Source organism: Apium graveolens, chromosome 6 (genome assembly GCF_009905375.1).
Source record: "Apium graveolens cultivar Ventura chromosome 6, ASM990537v1, whole genome shotgun sequence".
NCBI lineage: Eukaryota > Viridiplantae > Streptophyta > Magnoliopsida > Apiales > Apiaceae > Apium > Apium graveolens.
The window spans coordinates 300425626-300436045 of record NC_133652.1 but is presented as its reverse complement, the minus strand read 5'-3'; positions in this window follow the sequence as shown (position 1 = coordinate 300436045).

Sequence of the window (10420 nt, the reverse complement as noted above, 5' to 3'; positions counted from 1 at the left end):
AATCAATACAAAAAGCATCCAATGAAATTTAAAACTTACTAAACTGGTTCTAAAGTCTTATCAACAAGCATAGATTAAATCGGATACTTGGTTCTAACTATCAAAGTACCAAATTCTAACTTCAAAAGAACAAATTAGCAATTTTTTTTTCTAAAATAATGTCACCTATTCATTTCAACTCTAACCGTTGCAGACAACTCATCTTTATTTATCCAGAATGATGTTGTTCACTTCCCATGCTCAATATTTCCATTTTTCGAGGTAGCTCCGCAGATTCCACTATACTTCTCACGCCCTATAGCATATTCATGCCTTGAAAAGTGATATTCACCATCCTGAACACAAGAAGTTTCAGCTTCAAAATTGGCCGCTTAGACATGCAAAAGACATATGCTTAGCAATGTTAAAAAGATATTCTTCCATCTTGGAGCATTCAAAATAATTCAAGAAAGTCATTTAACAGTATATGCAAAGTGAATACAAGTACTGAAAATTCATCTGCAGTATATGCACTTCAGATCAGAACAATGTGAATAGCAAATGTTTGCAGCATTTAGTAAATATATCTACTAAATTTTCTAGAGAGACCTGAGTAGTAAATAAATAACCAATATTGTTTGTAGATTTATTATGACAACTAAGCTACGCTTACATGGCAACTAGAATCCATAGTCACTTATTGTATTTAACCTAGATATTATCAAAATTCATGATTATATTCTAGCTGCAATCGCTTTTTTTTTGAATGAGTTTCAATTCCTTTTTATATGACTACAACATATAATTTTTTACCTGTAAAAGTGGCTGTAACATGAAAGGATCAAAACTCTTAGTGGAACTAATAAGCCCCTAAATCCTGATTACTTGTGCTCTGTTCCATCAAGCTTTTCTGTTCACTATCACATACGACAGTAGGCCTAACTATATTATTATTGAAGAACAATCATTATATGTTAGCCCTATTGGCTCCGCTTATTTCAGCAGGTTCATTATACCGCATATGTAAAAACATATACTAAGTTAAACTATTAAAGTGAAAGTAGCAAGTAGTCGACGCTGGGGGGTGGTGATTTCAGTTAGTTGCGGGGTGCAATTTTGTTGAATCGGAATTGTTTGTCAGTAAAGGTCTGACCAATACCAACACAAGAACTATCTCCGAGATACATTTTCGAAATCTTAGTCCAAATTATTTTTCAAGATAAATGTCGAGTTAAGAGGACCTGCCACAAGAACAAATCTGGCAATCAATTGTGGATTTTTCATTGTAGATTATCATCAAAAGAAAGGGTCCAAGACAAAGCAAATATCAACAAATACAACTATTAAATATTCCAAAAGGTCCTTGTCATGAACTGAAGAACCTTTGGTCGTAATCACCAATGATGTTTTGGTTGTTGTAACAAACAATACAACAGAAGTAAAACAATATATTTTATAAAGGTTTGAATCAAACAACATACAGTATTTAACACACTACAATAAAGTTTTGTAATACTTGATTGAGCTAAATAATGGCTTCATGCTTATTGAAACCGATCAAATTGTAATACAACCCGGAAAACAAATTATGTCATAAGCTCCCAATTGTAAACATATTTCACATATTCCTAAACAAAAATAGTTTACTCTACTACAAGTTACTTACACTAACATATAAATTTACAAGAGCAACATTCATATATTAAGCATATATATAGATATTAGGCAAAAGATGCGATTCACCAACCTCTGTGGACGAACATCCACATCAACAGGCTTCCTCCAGCTCCTCTCAGACCTTTTACCACTACCGAAACTTCTCTTTCCAAAACTCGATCCATCACTTAACCCCGCCGCTTCTTTCTCCTTCAACTTCAAAGAGTCCAACGTTTCATCAACCTCATTCCAATCCTAACATTTGCCAAATGTCAAATATTAACTGCTTCTTCTCCTTGAAAATATTAACTATTTCTTCTCCTCTCTTCTTGCTCACCAATCCAACCATTAGTCCATTCAAAGTTACAGCATTCCTCGCACCCATCTCCACTCGATGGGTATTAGCCATGGTTGGATTTCACGAAAGATTAAAAGAAATGATTTCTTTTCAGAATTGTTTTTTTAGCGGAAAAGTTGGAAGATTCATAGGAAAAGGGGAAGAATTGATGAGCGTAGGATAAAAACTATAAAGGAAAGTTGCACACTACTATAGATTTTGAGGTTTATATGAACCAACGATCAGGATTGATCCAAATTGTGTTTTTTTAAATTGATTAGACGGTCCTGATTAAAACTGAAACTGCTGATCTGCGTGATGCATTCACCATCAATACTCTTCTGTCACGTAGCGATCAAGTGGCTGATTTTCTATTTTCTATTCACTGAATTAAAGACTAATTAAAAATCAATATTAAATAGCTAGAAAATTTTAAAAATCTATAAAAATTACTTTACACTCAAACAATTGTCTAGATAACTATAAAAATAAAATATCATATTTTTATTATATTTCCCTAGTTTTCAATATCTATAAAAAAATAATATAAAATTATAAAATAGAATCACCAATAGAGACAAGACTAGGTAACAAGAACCCGTGTTGATAGTAATTTGACTATTATAAAAATACACGTTACAAAATCTATTTTTTTTAAAAAAAATTACACATCTCTAAAATTAGTTGGTAACATCATCCCTATGGTTGCATGAGTGAAAAAGAATTTTAAAATAATAGAATCACCACTCAGGACAAGACTAGGTAACAGGAACTTTTGTTGGCCGTAATTTGACTATTATAAAAACACACGATATAAAATCTAATTTTTTTTAAAAAAACTTATAAATCTCTAAAATTAGTAGGTAACATCATATTTGTAATATCCGGGAAAATTATATGAATATTATATGTTAAATGAATAAATATTATGTGTTTATATAAATTACACTGATCATTGCCATGATATTACATGTTTTAAATGTTATTTGTGTTCCCGTGTGAACAATTTTTTTTTTTGAGTAATTAATATGTGTTTAAACTGCAATTATATGAATCGATCTTCAATTGGGACGCGTGTTTCTTTGCGTCTTTATCAAGGTACTTATTTTATTTCATTTTATGTGCATTTAAAGGTATTTTATATGTTTTCGGGTTTTTTTGTTAATTTAGGAATCATTTTTGTGTTTCAAAAACAAACGGACTGGGACCCCACCGGGACGTCAAAGCCCACAAAATTCATGTTTTTATTTTTATAAAATTTTACGTATTTCAATTACCCAATATTTTTTTATTTTTGTATTATCCTCAATTTTTGGGAAATTTTGAAATAAATTTTACATTTTACTGTTTAAAAATTATTATTTTGGGGCGTAATTATTTAAATTAAGAAATAAAAACACCCTTAATTTATTTTGGGATATAATTTATGTAAATATAAATAGCTGTATTATTTTATTTTATTCATTAAAATTTATTAAAATTCAGAAAAATAGAAAGAAAATCCAAGAACACATTTTGGGGGTAAAATCTTTGAACCAAACTTTGATTGATGGTTGTGGGCAATCCAGGAAACCAAATCAAACGCTCTACATACCAAATTGATCCTTGTTTCAAGCTCTTTCTAACCTTACCAATTTCAGAATCTGAGGTGAAGTATTGCGTAAAATTGATTTTTTTGTGTTCTTGATCCTTGAAATTCGATTTTTTTTTTATTTGTGAGGGTTTTTGATTGATTTCAATGTTATAGATTGTTTTAATATAAATCGAGGAGTTGATTTCATCATTTATTTTCACTGTTGGATTGCTAAATCGTCAAACCCGAGTTTTTCGGTTTTCGGTTTTTATATTTCGATTTTGGGGATTCATTCTTGTTTGACTGATGATTTGGATGGCAGGCACGAATTGTAATTGTTTTTATATTCGTTTTCATATATTTAATGTTAATTTTAATTAAAGAATGGCTATGATCGGATTTTTGACCGGATAGTCCAAGGTCTCGCCGGTTCCATGGTGGAATCGCCGGAAATTGACGGGGACGATGGACCACCACCACTGCTGTTGATATCTAAGATGTTAAAAGGATGTAGAACAGTTGGGGCTCTGATTTCGATCCTCAGCGAAGTGTTGGGAGTTGAACGGAGGTCACCGGAATTGGTGAACCCCAGCCGGAAACTAGGCTTGTTCCCCAGAATCCGGTCGGTGTTCATACCGACACTGACCCGTTCTTAACGGCCCGATTTCATTTTAAAACCCCACCCGTGTTTAATCCTTCCAACCCCAAAATATTTTCTAAAATCTGTTTGTGCCAATTTTTTTTACTTTTTATTTTAAAATTCTAAATTCTGTTTTTAAAAATTATTTATTTTAATCTCAAAAATTATTTCGTAATTAATTTAAATTCTGAAAATCATGTAATTAATTATTTTTAAGATTCGAGAAATTATTTTTAATTTTTAATTTTAAAATTACAAATTTGAATTAATTATTCTAATTTATTTTGATTGATTTTTATGAACTTAATTAATTGATTAATTAATTTCATCAATTAATTTTGTTTATAAATAATTAAATAAAATATAATTATTTATAATTAATTCAAATAAATCTTAAAAATTGTTTTTAAACTTTTAAAAATTATAGGTTGATATTAAAAAGTCAATTAATACTATTATTTCCATTTAAATCATATTTTATTCATAATAAATGAACCGTTCGTCCATTTAATGTGAAACGAACGCGTACAGACTCAGAATAATATTACGCTTTCAATAAAATAACTTTTGAGACCTAATTTCTTTTGTTATGCAATGTTATTTGAATTATGTATCAGTCTGAGTCGGTAATTAATCAATAACCACTATTATTGATCTGATTTCTATTCAGAACGTTCTGAAACCTATTTGTCGACTATCTGATTTATGTATTAAATGAAAAATATGATTACGTGTTATATGAATACAATGATTACGTGCAATGTAATATGCATGCTATCTATTTACAGTTTTAGAATGCAATGATTAGTTATAAACGATGAGGTAGACGTTAAGACGTATAGTTACGTCAACTGAGTTTAGTTCTATTAATTAAGATAGTCCTTTTTGTTTATAGAATTGAGTAGCAAGGAGTGCAGTCAAGGGTTAGACGAAGTCAGTAGCCAACAGTTTTAAGCCAGGGTTTTAGTAAAAGGTTTTCAAGCATACCAGGCAAGTACCCATTGACTTCACTTATCGGTCAAGTGACGTTTATTTCGAATCATATTATGCAAGTATCCCTATCTTCACATATTATTCAAGTGATATTCATTATGAATACTGTTATACAAGTACCTATATCTTTATTTATCATTCAAGTGATATTGACTCTGAAGTCTATTTTATCAGTTTCTATATTATTCTAAGTTCAGAATAGTTAAACATTTTTACATATTCGCTACAAATTACTCTTACAGTGAAACTTTGAGTTGAGATTAGCGAATGACCAATTGATCTAGTTATTTCGCCATCAGTTGTTGAGATAACTCTGGACCATGAGAAATGGAGTGTTATGTTGTTAAGAATGTCGTTTGATTTGACTCCTTTGATTAAAAATTGTTTTTGTAGATTGGATGGTTGTGTAAGAGGCTGTGGCGGTGGTCCAGTGTGAGCTATGTATTATACAAGATATAATACCTTGCTAGGCCGATATGTGCCTTGGGTACCCCTTTGTTTAGTTGGATATGCTTTGGCATACCGGTGTTGCACCGCGGCTGATCACCGGTGGCAACACACCATCGTTCGAGAATTCTAATCGAAAACAAAAAAAAGATATATAAAAATGTTATTTATTATCAAAACTTATATCAGTTTTTGATACTGTTCAAGTATTATTGTTTTGTCTTTTTCATCAGATATATTGTTGTTGTTTTTTTAAATCATAGGTTATATACTGCTTGCTAAGCATTTCTTTCACTCATACTTGTTTACTATTCTGATTCTTTCAGCTAGGCCAGAGTTCTAGGTTTGATCAGAAGTCGAATGCTTGGTAATAGTTTGTCGTGTTTCCAGGAAGACTATTTTGGGACGTTTGAATAGTCTAAAGGTTTGTAATAAAATATGAATAATTGTAAAACTAAATAGACTTATGGCTTGTAATAACAGATGGTTTGTATTAGTGTCTGTTTCATACTATAACCGGTGATCGATCCAGTTACATGCAAGGGGTCATATTTATTATATTATTCCGCTTTTTCTATTTTAGTTTGTTTATCGTATAGTGACCCCCAAATCTAGACCCCAGGTTTGGAGGGCGTCACAATCCGTACGGTTAAATCGTTGAACAAGAACTAAAAAAATAGAATCACAACCTGGTACAAGACTTGGTAACAGGAACCCGTGTTGACCGTAATTTGACTATTATAAAAACACACGATATAAAATCTAATTTTTTAAAAAAATTTGTACATCTCTAAAATTAGTAGGTAACATCATCCGTACGGTTGGATCATTTAAAAATAATTAAAAAAAATAGAAACTGAATATAACTAACAAATTTTAAAAATAGTATAATTGCTAAGGCAACACTAAATAACCTATTGCAACACAAGAAAGAAAATGCAACGCTTTAAAGGGCCATGTTAGCTGCTACGTCAACATGTGGGTCCCATTCGTGCCACGTCAGCATGTGGGCCCCACTTCGGCCACGTCAACATATGGGCCCAACATGTGGGTCCCACTGATGCCACGTCACCATGCTGACATCAGCAAGCTATGTCAGCATTTATTAAATAAAAAAAATGTCTAATGCAACGCTATGATTTCTACTGTTGCATGCTGCACAACACTAACAATTTAGCAACAGTAACTTCAATATAATGCAACGCTTTCTCCACTGTGTTACAATAACTGAAAATTTTGAAGATAATGCAACGAATTTCGTGCAACGCTAGCTAAAAACCGTTGCCTATGTGCACTTATGGATAAGTGTATTTAGGGCATCCAAGGAATTATAAGTTGGGTTTCAATATTCATGCAGAGAATCTTACATATCGAGTAATAGCTTGGTTAAGATGATGTTAAATTAATATAGTTTTCATATTTGACTATTGTGTGGTCAAATTATTACGATTTTGTAGTTGAAAAAAATAAAAAAAGAATTATATTTAATCTACTTTAATCCATAATTTTCACTTTCTTAATATTATGTAAAGGTAATATTTAATATTTGAAGAAAAATTGAAACATTTGATCAACAAAAAATGAAATGTCACAACTAAAAAGGAACATTTAATTAGTAGATCACCTTTATAATCTTTACATATTGGTTGACTAATGGAGATTGAAATATTATTTAATCACCACTCATCTTGTCTCTGATCTAGACTTTATCGGTATCCACATGAATGCTTGAAAACTAATGATCAGATGCACAAAATCGTTTCATCCTGCTCTCTCCATTTTCTCTCTTGGTGGCTAGAGTTTTTAATAATAGTCTTCTCCATAAAATCAGCTACAAGTGATATTATATAAATGAATTATACACTACACCATATATGGGCTTCAGTAATAACTAAAAAAAAGTTGGAAAAGCTGGAAAAGTGTTGCTGAAAAGGAGAGAAAAGGGCTACGGTAATACTTTGACCAAAAATGGCAGCGTTACTAAAATCGGCACTAGCATAGGGGTCTAGGATAACAGTTATGGAGTTTTTGATAACATTAGATAAAAGTATAACCGTAGCCCTCTATACTAACACATTTTTTATTTTTGGTAACAAACAGTAAACTGTTGGCGTTGACCTAGGGTAACACCCTTTTCCCTTTTGTAACACAAGAAAAGTGTTACCATAAACCCTATGGTAACGATAGTTACAGTATTTTGACACTAGATTTTAAAAATCTCTGTTAAGAATAGTAACACCTGTGTCATTACATTTTTACTTTTATCAACAGTTTAGGTCTTTCTCAATATATATTATTTAATAAAAACAAATATGGCATTTAAATGTACCACTTCCCATTACAAAATCTGCCAAACATATGCACATACAAGCACATGATACCATCCAAAATAAAAGGGTCCAAGTCACCCCAACCACAAGCATTCACAATCCCAGAATAACTTGAAACCATCTTAATACATAAACCAAATACCTAACATAGATGTTGTCTAAAAGACATTTTAACTAATATTGCATAAAAGCACATTCGAGACCATGAGAAGTACTGTTAAGTGCCTAAGACTCATTGGACAAATAAGGCGATTTATCCGACTCATCAAGGATTACGTTCAAATATGGATTATGGTCTACCAATTTTTTCATCATCTCTCGAACCTTTTTATCAACCTTCTCATCCATATCTTTCTGAATTTGAGCTCGGATTTTCGCAGTCAAGTCAGACACATAGTCATCTGGAACTGATAGTATGCGGGAAGTTGCTGAAGAATTTGACTTTGGCTATTTTTTATGGATAAGCCTTCCAATCAAGTAAGCCCGGTTATGGTCCTTGCCATCATGAACCAATTTATTAGCAGCCTCGATACCTTCATTTTTTAAAACTTTTTGAACTTTGGCCTGTAAAAAGAATTGAGTCAAACAAAAAATAAGTATCATAACTAACATGAACAACTAATTAATTGAAGAAGAGGTTTAATATTATCATAACTAATAGGTACAACTAATCAAAAATTTATGCAACTTCACAATTAAGTTTACGAATTTGGAAAGATTCTACTGGGAAAAACAATTTGGTTCAATTAAGGGGATATTATAACAATGACAACAAAAAAAACAATGTCACGGTACTAGTACCAATTTATAGTTAAATATTCTAAACTCACCTCGAAAACTTCTCTATTATCAATATTCGAGAAAAACTAAATTTAAGTACACCTAAATAATTCCAGAAGAGGTGTAATATTATCATAACTAACAGGTACAATTAATCAAATTTTATGCAACTTGTCAATTAATGTTATGAATTGGGACAATTTCTACTGGGAAAAAACAATCCAGTTCATTTAAGGGGATATTATAACAATGAAAACAATAAAACCAATGTCACAGTACTAGTATCTCACTAAACTTTGAACGATTAATTATACCAGACTTGAATTCTATAAAATGACTTCCAATTTTTTTCATTAACCGGTTTAGCCATCTCATCCGGTATCTTATAATCACGCTTATCATCTCGTTTACGAGTCTCCAAATATATATCAGTTTCAGTTATTTGAATCGACTCTTCCACATCAATATCACCACTATCGATGGGCATTTTTCCGAGTTTATCGAGTAGCTGAATTTTATCAATTTAAAAATAAATTTAGTGCATAGTGTATTTATGATGATTTATATGAAAGGAGCAGAGTGAATATAGTAAGGGTCCAGTGGTATGTGGCCTAGTAATTTTTTTCCGTGCTTTAGAGTTCCTTTTTGTTGTCTCCTATTGAAAATAAATACAAGAAAAATATGAAAGCATATAGTGATATATCGCGCCTTTGAAATGCATAATAAGAAAATATTGAACTTTATACTTGAACTTTTTCATCACCCCAATACTTCAACAAAATCTTCCAGTCTGCAAGAGAAACTTCCCTCGGCCTGTTCGTTAACCTCTCCTAATCCGTAGCATACTTGTTGTAATGATCCCGCTTAAGTCGACTTTTTTTGCTCCTAAACTGCTCAGCCAGGGTCTTTAATACCCACCCTTTAGCATCTTCCGAACAATAAACTTATTCTGCAAGAAATTATAAAAATCCAAAAGAACATAAATAATATGAGCACAAGTAATAAATTTATGCATGATTTTAAATCTAGTTCACCTTGACATACTCCCACAAGAGTTCTTTTTCAGGAACTTCATCCCAACTTGCACAAGTAAGTGACACAAACTGCCTAAGAGTTGTCCATAAAAAATTGTTAAACTGACTTCCTCCATCCACACGATATAGTTTGACAATCATCGTTTAAGATGATGACTTTTTTCTCCATGTTGTTATGGACATGATTCATTTTGTTCCTCCCCTCTTTCATTTTGGTTCATCTTGAACGGGTGTATCTATCAGTTACATAAATTATTAAGAGTAATTAGCAATATTTCCACTTATGCAACTAATTAGCTAGATTAACCGCTTAGCAAAAAAATAGGCTGGATTAATTAGCTGATACAAATTACCAGACTGTGACATCATTTGTTGCGTTCCAGACTCTCCGTCTGGAATCTCTTTTTGAAAGCCGAGTTTTTCACGTTCCCGTAATTCGTTATAAGCAGCCATTGAACCAGGACCATGTCTCAAATTTTGTAGCCTTTTGTTTTACAGTAAGCACCGGTGCATCACGTGGCTTCAAAAAAATTGATGTAGATAACATAATTATCATTACAATTTCTGAGTATAATATATATATATATATATATCCACAGAGTTAACCTAATTTTAAAGTAAACTAGTAGTGGTACCTCTACAAGAAGTGAT